Here is a 22,128-nt window from a genome sequence, read left to right on the forward strand (position 1 = left end):
AAATGTTTGAATGTATTCATCGGCTGCTGTGCTGCTGGCACAACATTATAATTTAGTGTAATTGACCTGCTAAACAAACTCAAATCCTCCATGACATATAACCAAATCTATATTAATGTACACCGACAACAAACTAATTAGAAGTTCAGGATTTTTCTTCCTCCGCTCACCCGTCTGATCGCTGTTCTTATTTGGATGCAGATAGTTTTCTTTTACACCTGTAATAGGAAGTTGAATTCATTAGATCCTCTCACAGTTCTTTCACTCATATGTTCGCGTTTGTATTCATCACAGGTTACGTTTCAACAAGCATGTGACATCATGTTCACCCTACATATTTATGACCTGACTTTCCTGTCTGGAGATGGAGGAGGAGTTACACCCCGCCTTTCCGAAACCCCGCCGTTCCGAACATAGACTTCAATTCATCGTAATGGCGGGGTTTCCCTTTATTTCAAAGACCCCGCTATTCCGAAAAGGCTATTGGGGAACCCCTCCATTCCGAAACTTCAGAATTGTGCGAGTGCGGCTGGAAGTGGGGATTTCAGCACCACGGATAGCGGTGTTTAATTTCGGAACAGCTGCGTTTTGGAGTGACGGGTGACAAACCTGGCAAGCCACCGACCGCCGTTCAAGACTGCGTTTCAACATTTGGAGGTGTGATAAATAACTACTGGATGTTTTTGTCGTTTTTAGCCGAAACAGACATCAAAAACAAGAATATTTTTTATATATTTCCCGTCAATAATATCCTTTCTGTCGCCACAAACACGTCAGAAAATTATCCAGCGCTGAAACACTCAATCTGCGGTCACTGATCCGGCAGCCCTGAGTCCCGAACCTCCATCACCACCGCCTGAACCTCCTGATTTAAAAGTCAGGTCATGAACACGTAACGAGAACATGATGTGACAGGTTTTGTAGTGTTTTCAGCGAGACTTTGTAGTGAAGGAAACAGGTATTTCCAGGCAAAACGAGGTGTTTTCATACGTCCCTCAGTCGTGTCCTGACCACCGCAGGGACGTCGTGCTGCTCTCCAGCCGGATGTCACTACATGGATTACAGCTCCAGACCCTGAAGGTGTGACGAGTCTTCATCTCTTCAGCTTGTTGCTGCAGCTCCGTTGATTATCGCGGATCTTTCAGTCGAGTGAAGCTGTTTAATTAAAAAGTCGATTATGAGATTCTCCTCGGGGTCCTGCTGTGATCGGAGGTCGCATCCAGGTGAAGATTGTCTTTTTAGCGCCGCTGTCACGCGTTGATCTGTCATCTCATTTGAAGGATTATTGTTTAATCTCCAGTCACGTCACAATTCAGCGGCAATAAAGCTTTGATGTTCGAGTCTTTGGTCTTCAGATATCGTGTCTTAATGAGATTACACTTCATTAGTGGATAACAAAGAAATGCCTCTTATCTTTGCATCGCGTGGTGCGTTTCTTGATCTCCTCTGTAACATCCGAGCCGACTGTCTGTCTGCGTTACACTCCAGCTGTTATATTTAGTGTTACTCTTGTTATCTCATGTCTGAAGACTTTTAAACTCGCTCGTCTCTCCGCTTAAGTTTCACTTGTCATCCTCCATATTTAATCTTTACAACTGTTTCATGAGAAAACACCTCAGCACCAAACCCACAGTGTGTTCAGACAGCATCACGCAGAGGACGGCTGCTTTTAATCATCAAAGTTTAAAATGTGGTTTCATGTTTTGTTCGTGTTAAAATGTATACAGTTCATGTAAAGAGCTGAAAGCAACGCCGCCGCACTTCAGCTATGTTTTTTAAAATCTCCAGGCATTTCTGAAATATTCATACATCATATTCATTCTTAAAGAGGCACTGTCGAGTTTTAGAGAAGAAATTAAAACTCATAATTTCAGTTTAATAAGTGAATAAACAAGCTGGGCCCAAGAACACTGTTTGAAGCTTAAAAGGTGGCAGGGTCCGCCACATATAAACAGTACAAATTGTGTCTTTCTCTTCTCCAACACTACGTAATGCACCTTTAAGAGCTAACAAAAAAGAAAAGCAGTGAAGAAGAAATACAAGCAGAGGTGTGATAACTACAGATTACCTTTCATCCATGAGGATCAACATTTGAAGCTAGTTTTTGTCTCTATGCTCGTTAGCACTGACATTTGCATCGTGCCAAAATGTCAGATTTTCCACCGTTATAGTGAATGTTTGACTCTGAAATCCTGAAATAACGGAAACGTCTCTGTCTTTGCTTCTGAGAGACAAGACGTCCACTTTGCAGACGAGGACAGCGTCCTCCGTCGCAACTCGAACCGACAACGCTCTCTCTCGTTTTTCATTGTTTTTCTCCAGTCGCTCGTGTTCTTTTCTGTTCGCAGCAGCCTTTTGTCTCAACTCATAAAATCTGTTTACTTCATTCCCTTTCTAAATTAGAACAAGTACTGCTCTCTCTTTTATTACATCTCGGCTTGTTCTGCTGTACAGGAAGCTCTTTGTGTTGCCGCAGTGCATTTTAAGAGCTTCTCGGCTATTTCCTCTGCAGAAGAGAGGCTGACGAGCTGCAGACCGTTCAGACGGGTGAAGAGGATTTAACAAACACGGTGAAGGAGGGCTGATCATGAATGTTTCTGTTCGACTGAAGTCCTCCTAATCAGCTGGTGCTTTAATAGACTGAAGCATTCAAAGTAATTAAGGCTTAATTTAAAGACTTAAAAGATTAAATGAGTCATTTAAAGGACTGTTAATGTGATATTTCCTCCACAGTGTAATGACGAGCTCCTTTGTGCTGGTCGGCCTTTCTTGGATTATGACAGAACACAATTAGTGTGATATCAGGGAGATCGGCTTTAATTGACAAGATTGCACTTGTTTTAATTCTCTCTTTGAGTATTGTTGAGTTTCTGAGTGCTCCGAGAGAGTCCGGTGAACAGAAACATGATCTCACTGCAGCTCATTCTGGAAACAGCAGCAGCTCCTCTCACATGGAGGTTAATCCCACACTGAAGCTTTTCAGCAGCGAATGATTCTGTCGTGGTGAAAATGGTGAAATGTCGAGGCTGAAGAAAGACGAAGAGGAAGATACAGAGAGAGGAACGGAGGGTCAGCTGGAGGAAACTACAACGAGTCCTGACAAGAAACTCATGAATAAATAATCGAGCCGCTGATGATTTAATGGGACAGTTTGTAAGATATCATCAGAGATTTAGTTTAAAACATCTGAAACATTAACTGAATGTGAAGGAAACACCAGTGTCGATGTCAAAGAGAGCTAAAGCTAGCATGCTAACCAGCTAGCCCCGGCCCGTCCTGCCTCTTAACACAACTTTAGTAATTTCAGCTGTGAGATCAAGAAAAGGAAATATTTTCACACCTAGCTTTGTTTCTCCCTTCTAACGAACTAAGACGAGTTTAAATGCCTCGTTGTGTCGGGTTAGTGTCGTTAGCGGTGGAGCTACGTGTCACTGTTAGCTTATTTATTTTGACCAATTAAGATCAAGACCCGTTCTTGTGATTTTAATTTTGTCCATGTGGAGTAAGGAGGCGATTTACACTCGTCTCAGTTCGCTCAAAGAGAGAAACTTGAATTCACGTAATTGGTGAAATGTCGAGGCTGGAAAAAGACAAAGAGGAAGATACAACGAGTCCTGACAAGAAACTCATGAATAAATAATCAAGCCGCTGATGATTTAATGGGATAGTTTGTAAGATATCATCAGAGATTTAGTTTAAAACATCTGAAACATTAACTGAATGTGAAGGAAACACCAGTGTCGATGTCAAAGAGAGCTAAAGCTAGCATGCTAACCAGCTAGCCCCGGCCCGTCCTGCCTCTTAACACAACTTTAGTAATTTCAGCTGTGAGATCAAGAAAAGGAAATATTTTCACACCTAGCTTTGTTTCTCCCTTCTAACGAACTAAGACGAGTTTAAATGCCTCGTTGTGTCGGGTTAGTGTCGTTAGCGGTGGAGCTACGTGTCACTGTTAGCTTATTTATTTTGACCAATTAAGATCAAGACCCGTTCTTGTGATTTTAATTTTGTCCATGTGGAGTAAGGAGGCGATTTACACTCGTCTCAGTTCGCTCAAAGAGAGAAACTTGAATTCACGTAATTGGTGAAATGTCGAGGCTGGAAAAAGACAAAGAGGAAGATACAACGAGTCCTGACAAGAAACTCATGAATAAATAATCGAGCCGCTGATGATTTAACGGGACAGTTTGTAAGATATCATCAGAGATTTAGTTTAAAACATCTGAAACATTAACTGAATGTGGAGGAAACACCAGTGTTGATGTCAAAGACAGCTAAAGTTAGCATGCTAACAAGCTAGCCCCGGCCCGTCCTGCCTTGTAACTCCACTTTAGTAATTTCAGCTGGGAGATCAAGAAAAGGAAATATTTTCACACCTAGGTTCGTTACTAAACAGAAAAATACAACCACGCACCACCTGAATTTAAATTTCTACCTTCTAACAAACTAAGAAGAGTTTAATTGCCTCGTTATAACGGGTTAGTGTCGTTAGCGGTGGAGCTACGTGGCACTGTTAGCTGATTTATTTTGACCAATTAAGACCAAGACCCGTTCTTGTGATTTTAGTTTTGTCCATGTGGAGTAAGGAGGCGATTTACACTCGTCTCAGTTTGCTCAAAGAGAGAAACTTGAATTCACGTAATTGGTGAAATGTCGAGGCTGGAAAAAGACAAAGAGGAAGATACAACGAGTCCTGACAAGAAACTCATGAATAAATAATCGAGCCGCTGATGATTTAACGGGACAGTTTGTAAGATATCATCAGAGATTTAGTTTAAAACATCTGAAACATTAACTGAATGTGAAGGAAACACCAGTGTTGACGTCAAAGACAGCTAAAGCTAGCATGCTAACCAGCTAGCCCCAGCCCGTCCTGCCTCGTAACACCACTTTAGTAATTTCAGCTGGGAGATCAAGGAAAGGAAATATTTTACCACCCAGCTTCGTTTCTCCCTTCTAACGAACTAAGACGAGTTTAATTGCCTCGCTGTAACGGGTTAGTGTCGTTAGCGGTGGAGCTACGTGGCACTGTTAGCGGATTTATTTTGACCAATTAAGATCAAGACCCGTTCTTGTGATTTTAATTTTGTCCATGTGAAGTAAGGAGGCGATTTACACTTGTCTCAGTTCGCTCAAAGAGAGAAACTTGAATTCACGTAATTAATGAGCGATTCAGATCGGTGCCTCGTTTGTTTGATCAGTCGCATTGCACAGACTCTTTGCAATAATTGATCACAGCAGGTGTTAAACATTAACTGATAAGCATCCGACATACATCCAGAATATCAGATATTCAGCAGCAGCGGATCCGGCATAAAGTGCTTCATTAACTTTGGGGGGAGAAAAAGACGCGGTGATGTATTCTGATTGATAATTTGACTGAAGAAATGTGAGAAGAAGGAGGTAGAAAAGAGCGAGCGAGGCAGAGAGAGGTCTACTCGACTATAAATGGGAGTCCTTCACAGTTATAAGCACAAGTGTTTCCACCCGACTAACTGGCTGTCAGCCAGCAGTTAAGAACACTACAAAGACTCTTGTCACGTCATTATCCAACCAGCAGCCACTTTTCCTCCATCACACCATCCATCGCTCGCCTCGCCTCGCCTCGCCTCGCCTCGCTTTCTTCTTCTCTCCTTTCTTTTCTCACTCAGTGTTTTGTTTGTCCGTCTCTTCGTTTATCCGTGTTTGACACCCTCTCTTGTTCCCCCTCTGTAATCTCCATCTGATTAACGCCGAGCAGAGAAGATGAAGCCGAGAGGTCCACTCCTGGTCAATCAGGAGGGTGTGTGTGTGTGTGTGTGTCTGTGTGTCTGTGTGTGTGTGTGTGTGTGTGTGTCTGTGTGTGTGTGTGTGTGAGGCCTGATGCCAGAGTTAATTAATAGTTATAATAACTCTGTTTGTGTTGGAGACACAGATGACTTAAGTGGATAGTCGACTTAAGTTATATCTCGATGACAAAATTAAATATTGACCGACTGACTGATTTACCGACTGAGTGACCTTCTATTGACTTACGGACGAGATCATTGACTGACTGACTGACTGGATAATTGTCATCCTCACTGTCTGAATTGTAACCAGTCGGATGGCATTTTCCAACATTTTAGCTCAGAGATTTAAAGGGATATTCTGGTGTAAGTTTAATCCATGGTCTAACACACCGTGAAACTGTGTTAGACTCCCTCTGGAGAGATCAAGTTAGCAGACCGCTAATTTACGGAGTTTTATCAACCTCAGAAACGACCGCACGACAACAATACACTGCAGTAAATGGATCCAAATATAAACCGCCACCAAAAAGCCACAAATAATGCTCAGAACAGCACCAAACTTCAGCAACAGTACAAATAGGGTCTCAGCACATAGTCCGGGGCATCTAACCTCCGCTAGCTTAGCTGGATTTCTATTGTGAAGCTAAAAACAGATTTCAACTCTCCTCCATCAGCTTCCGGGTCGGGGAAGTCCCGACGCGACGATTACCGAGTGCGGTTAGAAATGCTCAATTCCGTTCTTTTCCCTGTCCGCTCTCGATAATAACTGTTATAAACTGGCAGGTAAGACACATATGAACTGTGATTGCTTTTCCATGGAGTCATAATCATACATTTTCATCCATGAGCCGCGGAACTCTACTGCACTCGGTAATCGACTCGTCGGGACTTCCCGTCAACAGGAAGCTGCTGCAGAAGAGTGGTAAATTTAGTCAGCTTTTCAGTAGAAATCCAGCTAAGCTAGCGGAGGTTAGATGCCCCGGACTATGTGCTGAGACCCTGTTTGTACTGTTGCTGAAGTTTGGTGCTGTTCTGAGCATTATTTGTGGCTTTTTGGTGGCGGTTTATATTTGGATCCATTTACTGCAGTGTATTGTTGTCGTGCGGTCGTTTCTGAGGTTGATAAAACTCCGTAAATTAGCGGTCTGCTAACTTGATCTCTCAAGAGGGAGTCTAACACAGTTTCATGGTGATTTAGACCATGGACTAAACTTACACCGGAATATCCCTTCAAGTCTGTAAAACAGCCAATTAGCGACAGAGTCAGCCTAACGAGACCAGTGTGAACGTGCCGCGACGCTCAAAATGCTCAAACTGAACGATTCAGGTCGCCGTCACATCAACAACCCACTGCAGTTCTGTGTTCTGATCAAGTAACAGCTCATTATACTTACATTTCATTTGTGAAGCTCGACAAACAAGCCTCTGCAGAGGATTTTAACTCAATCAGTCTGAAATGAATCACGACTCCGCAGCTCACTTACATCTGTTTCATCTTAGATTGATTCGTTGGAGAGTTTCTGCAGAGAATTGATGTTTCCACTACAGCTGCCACGTTTCTACTCTCAGTCTGAAAATCAGAAGTAAAGATCGGTTAAAGCACAGCAGTCAGACGTGATGAACATGTCCGAGTGGATCTGGTTCAGGGTTCTTCACTTGTACTTTCGGCTCTCTGAGATTAACTTGTATCTGGTGACATTATTTATTAAAGACAATGTCGAGTCCGCCTTGTGTTTTCTTCCTGACCTGCAGCCAGACAGTCTGGTGACAGTTAAATTAGTGGCGTTCTCTCTGCATCTCTTTCTAGCTTTGGTTACATTGTTAGGATTTATCATCGGCTCAGATTTCACTTAATGGCAGCCAGAGAGGCTCATGGGACTGTAAATCACAGTTAGTCCTGAAGATACCAAACGTAGGAGTTTTTGATAAATGAGCTGAGACGCTGGTTGTGTCTCACATGGACCAGAGCAGAATCTGCTCAGTGGCCGTGTTTGTAATTTATATTCTGATGTCAGAAATTATAGGAGAAAATGACAGAATTACCCAGAAACCAGTGGGACAAAAACAGCTTTTCTGTTGTTCTATGTCACCTAACGAGACTCCTGAATCTGGATCTAGAGTAGAAACACAAACATTTTATCTGGGGTGGAATAAAAAGCAGCGCATCATCGGCGTATATTGGAAGCTTTTATCACACCGTCTCTCCTTCGACATGCTAACTTTTCCACCTCAGCGAGGCGTTAAACCCTTTACTGAAACACTGAAACATGTATGAATAAGCAGCGACGGATCAGGCAACCAGTTCTACCTGCACGCTACGTACCGTGACGTAGCTGTCGAGCTTTGTGGGTCATGATCTGATTGTTTCTACATCCGTATTTCTAAGAGACTGTGCGTTTGTGTGATGTGACTCTTCTGTACAGAGAAAGAAGGGAGAGCAGACAGTTTGACACAGACGGAAAGAAACTGACGAGATGGGAGATAAAAGCTGGACGAGAGCGATCGGACCGTGCTGCGAGATGAAAAAAGGGAAATGAGAGAGAGCAGAAACTAGAAAGATGTTGAAGATGTTGATAGGCGTTTCCCTCCGATGAAAGAGATGTGGAGTGAGAGGAGGAGGAGGAGGAGGAGGAGGAGGATGAGAGGCTGCGGTGGTTTTTGGAGGAGATGCGGTCTGATCATTATCCTCCATCGTCGTCGTCTTCGTCCTCACCGAATCAGACGCTTGATCCTCACATTAATTATGTTTAAAATGAAGAGTCCCTCAGATGCTGCTCGCTCCGCTCGGCTTCTTCCACATGAAAAACTCTCTGAACTCTCCGTCCTCATTTTACCTCAAAACTCGTCCTTTTCTTTCCTTCAGTGATTCACTGTTGTGTCCACCGCCTGCTTCCATTTTCAGCTGTCCTCATTCCTGCCTTGTGTTCATCATCTTTTTCTTCATTTCCTCCTTCGTTTCATTTGAGGGGGATTAAAGAGAAAGAGGCTCTCAGAGGACTTAAACATATAAGGTCCAACAGACACTATAAAGGGTTCAAGATGCATGAAATGACCTACAGTATGTAAAGGCAGAACGGGTTCTCCGTGTTCTCAGCAGCCACACTTGAACTTGAAAACCTCCTCTTGGGTTCGAGCGCCGTCTCCTGCAGCTGCTCTCAGATTTCTACTGTCAGAGCTGGAACGATCCCACAGATATACTACACGTTAATACACACAGAGCTACAATAATACATTTCACAAACAATAACAATGAAGTGCATGTTCCATTCTATTCTGTTCTGTTTCTCCATGAGGGGAAAACAGAAATCTCATGTCTTTATTTATTGATTCACTCCATCAGACCTCAAATAATAATAATATTTATCTGTCTGTGGTCTTTACTAGATGTGCTGGAGGGAGAAAAAACATACAAACTGTGCTGTGTTGGAGATTTATGTGTTCAGCATCAACAAACACTTTGCGCGTGCGTCAGCCTTCAGATGCACATGTTCCATCTGTGAGACCTCAGTAACCGACCGCCTCCCTTTGTGTGTTTGTCCATACAACGTCTGCAATAAAAGAAAAATGCACAAACTGTCCCTTTAAGAGGTCAGTGTGAAGTGTGTCTGTTCAGTCAGAGTGGCCTCGAGCCGTCAACATCTCACCTGCACGGCAGATGAATGCAGGTTGTGTAACGCCGTTGTGCGAAATGAAAACGTATGAAGGAAGGTGCCGTGTGCCGAGACCCCGTCTGGTCCACCGTCCTCCTCCTCTCCTCCTCTCCTCCTCCTCCTCCTCCTCCTCTTCCTCTTCCTCCTCCTGCAGACGACAGACGAGCTGACAGAGTGGAGAGCTGCGACAGGAGAAGGATTTCATTTTATTTTCTCCTCCTCCTCCGTTTCTCTGCTCCCCTCTCTCCTCTTTGATAATGGGATTGTTAGCTCTGTCACGAAATCGAGACAGACTTCAAAAGGAGGCTGCTGCAGCTTAGCTGTGTGTGTGTGTGTGTGTGTGTGTGTGTGTGTGTGTGTGTGTGTGTGTGTGTGTGTGTGTGTGTGCTGGCTGACCTGCAGTGCAGTGGTGAGTGTTTCTTTCCTCATTATGGCCGAGCGGCCGTTTGTTTTCACTTTGTACAACTTGTGAAAGCCTCTGGATGAGCTGTTAATAACACCACGTTTACTTCTGCGTGTGACTGATCAGTAATAATGTACAAATTACAAGTACAAGTTTCTTCTGCAGCTTAATAAGCTTGAAGTACACAGTATGGAACTGTCTTTACTTCAGGTGAGGGAGAGGAGAGGAGAACGCCTCTGCAGACTCGGCCCGTCCATGAGCGTCTGTGGTCGTCGCGGTGTGAACGGCATCGTTGGCACTTAGAGATGTCGCTGTGATTGGCTGTTCAGTGAAGCGAATCAGTGCACGAGACTACCGCCACCTGGTGGTATGGACAGTTAGCTTCACTGTTAGCTGTGTGTTTAAGTGCACAGGTGAGGCGACGCAACAGCTGCTAGTTTTTAATGTCAGTTCGATGCGTTAAACAAACCAGAGCCAGCGAGAGGTTTTTCCCTCGAGCCTCCAGGAAATACACCTCGAGGGAAAAACATTTGGAGACAGTTTGTGGTGGAGGTGACTTGATTCACCGTCAGAATCAGATGATTGAAGCATTTTATCCACATTCAAGTTAGCAGAGTGCTAAACAGGAAGTCATTGCTGTTTACGAGCCATCTCTAGTGCAGGAAGTGGATTTTATGAATATATGTGGCTCCGATATTGTGTCCAGACTCAGTACCCCTGCCTCCGGTCTTTAAGACACGCCCAGGTTTGACCTACAGACATTAAATTGATATTAATGTACTCCTCTCTCTTTGAGATCAAACAGTAAATATTCCTTTAATGCTCCATCTTTTCCTCCGTCATCCTCTCCTCTCTCCTGTTCGCTCTGTCACTCTGTGAAGCTGCAGCACTGTTTCTAAAATGTTCACGTTTTGCTTCCTGAATCATTTTCAAGGTCACAGTAAAAGCAAACACACACATCAGTTGACTACACACACACACACACACACACACACACACACACGGCGCCTTTGTGACGAGGCGGCTCTAATTGAATTCCATGGACGCGGCGGCGATGAGAATTGATTGGCGTCAGAGAGAGAAAGCCGGAGAGAGGCGGGAGGATGAAGGTGTCGCTCTGTGATGATGAGGTCACAAACCTCTTCACACACAAACACACACACACACACACTGATTCACAAAGGCACAGTGACAGACAAACCACACACACACACACACACACACACTCACAGGTTATCAACGCCACTAATGTTATTCCATTACCACAAACCATGGCCATATGGTTATTATGGGCTGTGATCAAGGAGGTTTACATGACGATGAGTGCTTGAGGTCAACTGTGTGCCAGGATACACACACACACACACACACACACACACACACACACACACACACATCTATTTTCATTTCTTCTCTTCTGTCGGTGAAACAGATTGTGTGGTCGCATCGAGGCAGAACATCACTCACATGTCTGTTTTCACATCATGTTCCAGATTTAATTTTCTGTTTCTCTCTCGTCACGTCGCAGCGCTCGTGCTCTGATTCAGGCACAGACAAACACTTGGTTAGAGTTCAGAAAACATCACAGTTCATGCTCGCAAACGGAGATGTTGCGACGATTTCCCAGGTACAGATGTCAACCTTAGACGTCACTGTGGTTTGCAGAAACGTTAGCTGCTGACATAATGTATAATTCTCCCCTCTGGCATCGACTTATGTTCATGAATTCACGTTCATTCTCTGAGAGAGTCTGTGCACACCACTGCCCTGCGTTTTTTCAACATCTTGATGGTGATTGACGTCGGTGTAACCCCCCAAGATCGACCGACAAATCGATCACAAGGGTCACAAAACGAACGCCTCTCTTTCTATAAAAGGTAACAAGAAAGACGTTATTTGCACAAGTATTTCTTCGTCTTCGTCTTCTCCATTTTCCTTTTCCGTCACTCGCTGAGGAGGACGAGGAACAACGTGCTGTACGGAGACAGAAACACATTAACGCGATACGAAAAGTTGGTGTTGAAGATGAAAAACAGGAGCGAACGAATCTGAGTAACTTCAGCAAACATGTGACGGAGCGAGTGTAGCTACAGAGGCTGAACAACGCTGCAGCGTGCAGGGGGGAGGAGGGGTGAGGAGGGGGGAGGAGAGTTTGTCCCTCTCAGCTTATCTCACCACAGAGCGCTGCACCTGCTGCGGTTGCCAGGTTGCAGGGAGGTTTACAAGCAGGGCAAAGTTGCCACGGTGGAGTGGTTCTAAGCGGAGGAGGTGAGTGGATTTGGACGGCAGCACAGCGGAGAGGATCCCGTCGCCGCGTCGGGCTCGGATGTGAAGTGCTTCGGTTTCGATGCGGGGCACAAGTTGCCAGGTTGGAGAGAGTTTTAAGGGGGGAGGCGTGTGGAGGCAGATGTTGTCAGGATGTTCAACAGGTTCAGAGGTTAATGGAGAGCAGGGACGGCTGCCATGTTAGTCCAGTTCTCTTGGACAGAGTGAAGTGGTCGGGGTGATTTGGAGACACGGGGGCTCAGATGCTGTGTGACTTGTTTGAAGCACACTGCGCTCTGACAAGGTTGCCAGTTTGGAATGGTGTTAATCCAGTGGCAAGGTGAGGGTTAGAGGATTTAATACCAGCAGAAACAAGGTGAGGGTGTTTGCGGGGGTGGGACATGACGTTGCCAGTTTGGAAAAGCAGTCAGAGTTTTTAAGGCTTAGCAGCAATCTGGAGCTCAGTCATGCTTTTACTACTTCAAGAGCAGGCTGGAAAATGACTTGGTTGCCTGTTTGGAGAGATTTTAGTTGTTATTTTGTTCATTTAGTTTTTTGAAAAGTGTCAGAGAGTTTGGAGGAGTGACTGAAGACTGACCAGGACGATGAAAAGACAAACTGAGATGACAGATTTCGGTATATTTGAATGTTTCTCTGCTCAGTCACATGAGTCTCCTCGTCCTGCAGAGAATTATTATAATGAGCTCCGTGTCCTCATGTCTTGGGGAAATATAGTAAGTTGAGACGTGCCTACAGGGTCTTTTTTAAACATCGGTTCCTCCAGCACATCGTCAGCTCTGGAGAGCCGCACCGGAGAAGAAAACCAGGTCACCTGTTCGTGTCTGTGATTTATAACTGTGTGAATCGTTTTCTTCACCATGCTGGGAAATAAAACCATGCAAATTAATAATGGTGATGGAAAATGCAGCAGCTTGTTTGTCTCTTTCAGGCTTCTGTACTTTCCTTTGTGTTGCCAGATTGGAGCAGCCTGACGATATCTTACTTCTAGACTTCAGGTTGTCAAACCTCACAGAGCTCATTTGTCTCCAGACAGACCTGAGATACAGAGTGTGCTGATGCAGTGAGAAGCTTCCAGTTTGGATTGATGAACCGTGAGGTGGTTACAGACAGACATGACGGTGTTCCAAGCTTTAACGACGGAGTGAACAAAGTTTTACTTCAACTCAGAGCTGCCATCATGGATTGATTTGCCTTTGATTCCTGAAAGCCCAGCTCAAATTTGTTTTGGATATTTACGGGAAATTAGTGAGATTAGTGACCGAGGATAAAACTCTCAAGTCTTATTTCCTCTGTGGCTAAATTAACTCTGTGTTTTATACTCAAATTTACTGACCAAAGCTCCGTGATTATCGTCGTCGGTCTCCTGAATTAGATCGGAGCCGTCATTAATAATTTACACTGCAGCTCCTACAAGTGTCGAGCTGCAAGAGAACGACCAAGGAAACACTGAAAACCGAGTGAAATCAAGTTTTATGCAACATTTCTAACAGACTGCTTGGAGGGATCGACTTCGTATGAGACGATGCAAAAACTAAAAAGTTGTCCAGGTGAACACATCGGCTTTAAATCATCAGAGGGTTTTACGTTGCCAGGTTTGAATACTGTAACTTGTGGCCTTGAAGATATTCTAAGGCCACTGGAGAAAGCAGTGATATCAGAGATGTTTGACTGTTATCTGGCTGAAGACATCGGAGCAAGACAGATTTCCGAGGCCTGCCAGGGTCGGCCGGTGTGATGATGACCGGCTGTGTACTGATGACAGACCTACAAGGAGGTTATTTGATGCATGATGGCGGAGGAAAGGTTTTTATTAACACTGTGTGAATTTGCCAGGCTGGAGGAACAGATGGAGCCATCAGACACAGTGAGGGGGAAATAAAACAGGTTATTTGATTTTGCAGGAAGGCAGAGAAGGGTTACGGTTGCCAGGTTGAAGCAACGTTTGCAGGTTGAAGTGGGAAAAAAAAATGAGTTCTGTGTCGCCACTTCAGAAGGTATCAGCCGTAGATTGAGGCTGTTTCCTTCGGCGGGATGATGAAAGGAGTTATTCACACAGTGTGGAGTTGCCAGGTTGGGTTGTTGCGTGTTTGACCTCAGAGATATTTGGAGACATTTGAGAAAAAAAGGCTCTCAGAAAAGAGGGTTGGTGGTTTGGAGCAGGAGGAGTATTTTTTTTTTCCAGCAGTGTCGTCAGGTTAGACTGAAACACATGAGAGAGAGAAGAGAGAAAGATGGAGGTAACCTGCTGCAGATTAAAGGACGATCTACCTTCATTTCTTTTTTAAATGTTGCCAGATTGGACCTGGAGAGTTGGTGGGTTTCTGATTGGACACAAACACAAAACGCTTCTTTCTTTTTTTGTCTGGAAGTCCCAGTGTGAACACCAGCCTCGTGTCTCTGGGTCGCTGCGACGTGAGTCGGTTGAGAACTGACTTTTGTGGCGGTAACGTGACCAGAACTGGATCCGACCCGGCTGCCAGGTGTACTCACCTGTAGCTTAGTGTGCTTTGGCTGCATAAGAGCACATGTAGTAGCATCGAGCAGACGTTTTCACAAGGAGCATTCAGCGTTCTGCTGGTGTGGTTTCGTCTGGTGTGTCGCTGCGATCATTATCACGGATTTGACCGAATACCAACCGTGCTGTTTCTCTCACGTAGGTCCAGATCACAGGAGCCTCTTCCTGTATTTACTTTGTGTTTCATCGAACCAGTAATCAGTGTGAATGTTCTCGGGTGGTTTGCGGTGATGTGTTTTTGGTCTGCTTGGATTTTTTTTTCCTCTCTCTGTGTAAAAAACAAACCGACAACAACAGCAAATAAAAGCTCCAGGCATGAAAAACACATCCACACTCAGAGGCTGAAGTTTGAGCTCGATATGAAGTGTTAAAACTTTCTGGTCATGAATTAGTCTTCATATACAAAGCACGTGCGGCATTGAGTGAGTTCAAGCTTCACTTCCACCACCGACAGAATTTTTGAAGTCTGCAAAATGTTTGAATGTGAAGCAGCCGCTTGAAGAGAGCGCAGAGATCAGAGCTGCTCCGGCCTGACAGTTCACCGTGTGAAGAGTCACAGAGTGGGAATGAGAGTCGGCACCAGCTGAAGGCAATTTCTTTTCATTGTGGTTCTGAAAATAGCTTCCTGAGCCAAGACGCTGTGTGCACAACACCTCAAACACTTAACACTCGGGAGCAGAAAAAGGCCGGTGCTTCACACAGGACGCCTCCCGATCCTTCATGTTCGGTTAATGTGTGGCTTCCTACCAAGATGAGAGCGCTGGACAAAAGCCAGAAACAGCTTTCATCAGGAGGTGTTTTCAGAAAGTCTGATTACTTGGTTCAACTCCAGATTAAGGCTGATGAATTGGAGGAACTGTTGTAGCATCTGTGAATTTTTACCAATGAGTAAAACTTGCCGAGTCCCTCTGCTGATATTCTGACCGTATTTCACAAATGACACCTTTGAAAAAGCACCCACTGTTCTATCAGTCACAGTTTGTCACATTTTCAGCCATTAGAACAATTCAAAAACACAAGTGCTCCCACTTTCCTTCAACCTACCTCCCCCCTCTTTTATTTCACCTGCAGATTAAAACCAAATTCTCCACGATGGATTCCAACAGCTTCTCCGCGTCGTGTTTGCGTTTTGCTTCGCGTCTGTGCCGATCCCTCCCGTTCCGTCTGAGCGCTGAAGATCAGCCGAGTCCCGACACCAAAATCTGACACTTGCTGCTGAATTTTTTAACAGCGCTGAAACTTCTTCTTCGTGACTTCACGCTCAGTTGTAGCTGCAGGGGGAAAAAATCTGGATGTGACAGCGTGTTTTCGACTTCTGGCAGGTTACCCACAGGCAACAGGGACACAAAATAAAAAAAACCCAACAACTAGGCAGACTCAGAAATGCAAATTACAAAACCAATTTCTGTTTGACTTGGATTTTTTTCCATTAATGACCACAGAGTCTCGAGGGACGAGTAGAAAAAGAGGAGGCAGTGGACAAAGCAGAGAGGGGAGGCCAGTGTAGCGCCGCCAAGCTGGGCCGATTTGAGTCGGGCAGCGGGAGGACGACTGCCAGCATTATTTTACAGAAGTGCTGACAGTTCCCAACCAGAAAATGTGCTTAGAAACCCAGACAATTTTCCTGCAGTCACCTATTTAGTCTTTTTCCACTTCAGTCTCAAAGGATCTTTTTATAACGGTGGAAACACATTCAGGAAGTGGGCCAAACTCATCCCCCACATGTCTCTGCAGGAGACCGAATATTGAGCCTCTCGGCGGGGATGAAGAGAGGCCTGGAAGTTACCGACTGCAGAGAGGAGTGTTTAGTGATGAGGCAGAAGACAGGAGAGAATAAACGACAGAGAGAGGACGACGATGAGGAGGAGGAGGAGGAGGAGGAGGAGGAGGGTCGGTTAAGGCAAAATCCAAGTAGAAGTGAGAGGGACTTCACACCATCTGTCTGTGGTGTCGTTATTCCCCGAGGTTGGCAGCTCGGCTCCGTCTGGTCCTCAGAGTTTCACCATCGGAGCTAACAGTCGTGTCGAGGCTTGACAACCGTCAGACAAGGCCGACGTCTTACCTGCAAATTTAGTGCAGTCAGCAGGGAAATACTGAATCATGACCAGACTGCAAAGTGTCGCCAGCGCCTCCAACAGTAAACCTCCCGAGGCCCGTCCAGGAAGTCCAGTACAGCTCGACACCGACTAGAGACGTTTCAACCTTCAGTGAGCGCTGCAGGTGTTTGTTATCAGACAGATTCATAAAGTCAAAGATCGACAGCCTACATCTCCCATAATGCAGCTCAGTAGTGTTTTTTTGTGTTGGACCATCCAGTAAATGTTCATAAAGATGGACGACATGACAAAAAACATCAGTCGCCCCCTGGTGGCGGGCTGCAGTACAGCTCACACACTCAGCTCCCTCCATCTTTGTGGATCGAACGATTGCACGCAGAATTTATCGTGCGACAAAGTAAAACTTGTTCACATGCATTCATCTTTACTCAGTGTTAAAACTCTGGTACTTTTATTACTGAATGTGTACTTGAGTCTGTACTGTGACAGGAAATTGTCTCAACGTCTCATCTCATAATTTTTCCTCTAAATCTACAAACCAAATGTTGATTTTCTTCTGATTCAGAACAGAAACTTAATCAGAGCGCTGCTAGTGATGAAAGACATCTTCCATCTGCACGGATCATTACAGAAACAAAATGAAAATACATTTCGAGCTAGTTAACTTTTGTTCCTTCTGTCTTTATGTCTTCACTCCTTGTTGTGATTATAGTTGAGACACGAGCCATCAGATGTATCACCTCAGTAAAACCGAGATTATGTTTTAAGTGTCTTCGACGCAGCATGATGCAGGATGTCCTACGTGTAGCTCCGCCCTTTTGTCCAAATATGGTCACATCTAGCGCCAAAAAAACCAGATTCCGACGGCCGTAACACCAAACTTGAGTGTTCAAAGCAGTTTTCCATGACCATGAAGACCATGAATGTAACATGAAATCTGTAACACTATCATGAAACGTTTCGCTGTCATCTGATTTAAAGATTCTCCCTCCGTACGTCTACACTTGATAAAGATCGACTTCGTTAGAAGAGGAACTGTGATTAACTGGACGAACGATCTCGCTCACTGAAGTTGATCAACTCGGCAGGTTTTTCCTCCGGCGTCTTCAGTATTTCGAGCGATTAGCATGTGAAACTAAATGAGCTGCAGCTGTTTTATTCTCAACCAGCAAAACTTTAAATTGAATCTATGAATTTAATGTATTCAAAACTTTCCATTAAACTTGCAACCGCTGAATGTTTGAGTGAGTTAGATTTAGATATTTCACCTCGACTCCACAGTTCATTACTTTAAGTTCTAACTCGTTGGTGCTCTCGTTCAGTTTCTCCTGTCAGCCGTGTTTTATTTAGTTTCAGTGTTAACGTTATATTTTTCAGTCAGACGTCAGCTGTCTGTCTCTGAGGTGTGATGCTTTCCTTCTGTTTCTCTTTACTTCCTGTCCTCCAGTCGTGTTCTTTCTTCTCTTCCCACTGATGGATCTTTTTTTTTGCTGATTGTCACTTTAGCAGCCAAGTTGCCATTTGGCTGTTTCTGCCGTCCTCTCGCTGCATCTGTCGACTCGCCTCCTTTCTTCTCCTCTCTCCTCTCGACCTTTTTCTCACCGCTCTTTCATTTTTTTTTCTCTTTCGGTGTCTCTGCAGGGAATCTTGGCACACTTTGACAGACAGCTTGGCTGAGCAAATGACAGACTGCCAGGACCTTTAACGCACATCTGCAGGGGTCAAACCTACGTGGGCGCGTGCACCACGACGTACGTGCACGTGAACCCGGATGAGCGCCTGCACTGTTCGGTGCCCTGCGAGAAGAGGACGGCCGCCCTCCCTGTTGAAGAGGTAAGCTGCTGATGGATGTGGCTGCAGGAAGAAGACGGTGTTCCGTATTTACTTATTTTGGATTGGATGAAAATAAGTCATCAGCCCCAATCACACAGGAGAAGAAAGAGGCGTGACGGTGACGTCATGATGATGATGTCTGTGGTTTATCAAGGTGTTTCCCCGTTTCCCCCCTGTCAATCTAACTCCCTCACTCGCGGGGACGGAGGCTGTTTTCTTGGGGGAAAGTTCACTGAAGTCTCGGTTGGGAATGCTGACGGTCGCGGTGATTTATTTTCATCACAAACACTCGGTGAGTTACAGTTTTTTGCCGGTGACAGACGTTGTTTTTCGGGCAGAGGAAGAGTCAGTAGGACGGGCGGGAGGACAGACGCTTCTCCACGTAAATCTGCGGTATTTTTTTCCTCGTATAAGTTGCCAAAGACAGTTACAGTCACTACGTTATGTTTGTTTGGTCATGTAATGTTGCTTTGTGGGAAAGAACCTGTGTAGTTAACGGCGGTCCGATCGACACGCCCTCGATACGTGAAGCCGGCTTATATAAGCCGTAAAGTCTGCGTGCAGGGTCGTATATCTGGACTGTGTGTCGGGTAATGATGGATCCAGACTCGGTCTGGGAGTGAGATGCACTGGCTCAGCTTCAGTAACAACATGAGTCTGTAGCAGAAGACTAATTCCCTCACAGGGATTCATTAAGACGAACTCAACTTATTGGTTGTTGTGGGATTTGACTCTGAGACGTAGTTATTATACAACGTCGCCCTCTCCACTTGGCTGGAACAGGTATGATGGATTACTTCTGTATTTACATAGTTCACTGTGTTGTGTTTTTGAAGTAATGACCACCAGCTCGTTGTTTGCAGACTGAATTGATTTCTCCACGCCTGCAGTACTTTGGTCATTTGTTGTGTGAATTATTTTTCTCTTTTTATTTCTCTCCAGCAGAGATTCATTAGAGCAACGTAATGAAAGAACATGCAAGAGATATTAAGTAATAAAGTCACGCAGCTTTAACAGTAACACATATTATATTAGGTTAGATATAATACAGGTTGGGATAGAGATGTAGGCTGAAGGTTTTTTTTAGACGCTTCACTCTGTTTTTATGTGTTATTGTCCTTTTTCTTTAAAACAGCTGCTAGTTTGCTGATATCTTGGGTGCTAACTTGGTAGCTAGATGGCACATTTTGATGTATTTTGATGTTATAATCACCACAGCTTCAGACAGAATATTGTAATTAACTACTGACGACAAATGAGATTTCCAAACACAAGCGCTTGTGATTCTTTGCTGGGGGTAAAAATTAGAAATGGGATTGATCAAAGGCCTTAGTTTGTCAAGATACATGGATGCAAAGTTCCATTTTGCCTCAACAGATCTTTTAGCTACTGTTAAATTGATAAAATAACATGAAACTCAATGAAATACTGCAGAAACATTCTGTTTCTATCAAACACGATCGTCTCCCACCAAAAAGGGAAAATCACCAAGCAAGCTGAGCCACACTTTTGAAAATGGCTGCAAGATAAATGTTCCCTGGGTTTATTTTGGGGCGCACATTAAAGGCAGAAAATAAGATTAAAAGTCACATTTAAAGGTTAACGCCCATAAATCTGCAGCAGGTCGTGATGATGTGCTTCAGCGGCTCGACCATGACCTCACTGATCGCTTTTACACAAACTCATAATGGAAGAAAAACATTCCAAACAACTTGCAATTACACTGTGTGTGTGTGTGTGTGTGTGTGTGTGTGAGTGAGAGAGAGACAGTGACTTAAGCTAATGCAGCCTTAATAGCCACATTAGTTCCTCGCTCCGACTGAATCGTTTGAAGCAACTCCAACGAGAAAATAGGTCCATTAGGTAGCTATAGATCTCATAACACACACACACACACACACAGACACACACACACACACGCACACACACACACACACCATGAAATGAGACCCTAAGTACACAGCAGACCTGCACATACCCACTTCATTTTCTCCGAATTCACCACAAACACTAATGTGTACTCGCAATTTGACTCTCTTTCATTAAATCACACATTCTGCTCTCTCACACACACACACAGACTCACACACACAGACTCACACACACACAGACTCACACACACACACACACACACAGACTCACACACACAGACTCACACACAGAGCTGTATCACTCTCTGTTGCCGCTCTGTGTCTCATTGAAGACTTTTCTATCAGAACTAATTTGCGGCGGCTGCATTCAGTGTGGCGGTGACAGGAGCCTCCTAATGAGACGGAGAGCAGGCAGTAATGGCAGGTGTAGGCCTTGAATCAGAATTACAGTAATGAGAACAGGCCTAATGGTCACAAGCAGGATAATAAGAAGTACAGATGCGGGATGAGAACAGCAATAATGAGAGGGAAGAGGCTGGGACACGAGTCAGACGAGCAGCAGAGCTCCAACAGTTGGAGGTGAGTGCTGCTGCTGTGTGCGGTTCAGATAATGGAGGAACAGAAGGGTGGAGATTTTGACTTCGATGAATATTCAGCTCCGTCTGGTTCCTCAGATCAAATTTCTGACGTTGAAAGTTTTCTGAGCAGAAGCTGAATAGTGAGGAGGGTTTTCCTTCAGCGCCTCCCTGTTGTGTTCCAGCAGCGAGACGAGAAACACGCTCTTATAGATGGAGATCATTAGTGGAGCTGCCATGTTGGAGCGTCTTCCTGCAGAGCTGCTGGGCACCAAGATGGCACCTTAGCTGTTTCGTGCATCGTATAACTGTGACAGCAACGAGTGTAATGGCAACCTTTTCTACATGACCACTCTGTAAGCACGATCCACCTGCTGCAGAATCTCATCCTGCAGTTCCACCTCATCAAAACGTATCAGACAAATGTTTCTCAGCGTGTTCCGGTGGTTACACTTCCTGAAACATATCAGGGACAAAGTGGAGGTTGTTACAAACAGAAACCAACAAGAGAAAGCAAAATTATGGAAGCATCAACCTAAAAGTCTTCACTGACTGCACCGCCGCAACACAAAGCTCTCGCTGGTCACCTGGGAGACGTCAGCGGCGAGCTCGCTACGTTCAAGCTGTCTTAGCTTTTCTCGTCTAATAGATACGTAAATAAATAAGTCTGTTACAAACCACAATCATATAAACACAATTTAGTCCAAACAGAGTGTCAGACACGTCTCACTGCTAACAGAGTTAGCTGCTGATGAACAAGTCTGTTGTTGCCGCTGTGTAACGTCGTCCTCGCTTCCTCCTTTCATCTAATTCCTCACTCATTTGTAAGAACACACCTGATATTAATCGTCAACAAACGTGGATTTCGAGCTGTCGTAGCTCAAGCAAGATATCCACAGCTGGTTCGCCGAGTCGTCCGGACTAAAAATCTAAGATAACGTGAAAAAATAACGTGACAACATCGTCTTTCATTAAATCCTCCAAACAAGATACCAGAACATGAGAATAAACAATGTTGTTGGCATGTTTTTATGTATTAACGTGTTCAGTTTAACAGGAGGAAGTTCCAGTTTGTCCTCAGTCTTTATTCTCTTTACTGATGTGAGCTAGAAAACAAATCACCTCCATGTATTAATCATTTGAGTAAAGTTACAGGAGCAGATCGGT

At 44.6% G+C, this 22,128-nt stretch overlaps 1 protein-coding gene across 5 annotated transcripts in view; it reads left to right on the forward strand.

Moving 5' to 3' along the window:
* Positions 1 to 22,128, forward strand: part of LOC115569871 (leucine-rich repeat and fibronectin type III domain-containing protein 1-like protein) — a 302,682-nt gene that overhangs the window by 133,849 nt on the left and 146,705 nt on the right. For all 5 annotated transcript variants that reach the window (XM_030398095.1, XM_030398102.1, XM_030398070.1 and 2 more), the window contains one exon: positions 18,324 to 18,515. The gene's annotated coding sequence lies outside the window, so the exon portion shown is untranslated. The remainder of the gene's footprint in view (positions 1 to 18,323; positions 18,516 to 22,128) is intronic.

This window comes from Sparus aurata, chromosome 2 (assembly GCF_900880675.1).
Source record: "Sparus aurata chromosome 2, fSpaAur1.1, whole genome shotgun sequence".
NCBI classification, from domain to species: Eukaryota; Metazoa; Chordata; class Actinopteri; order Spariformes; family Sparidae; genus Sparus; species Sparus aurata.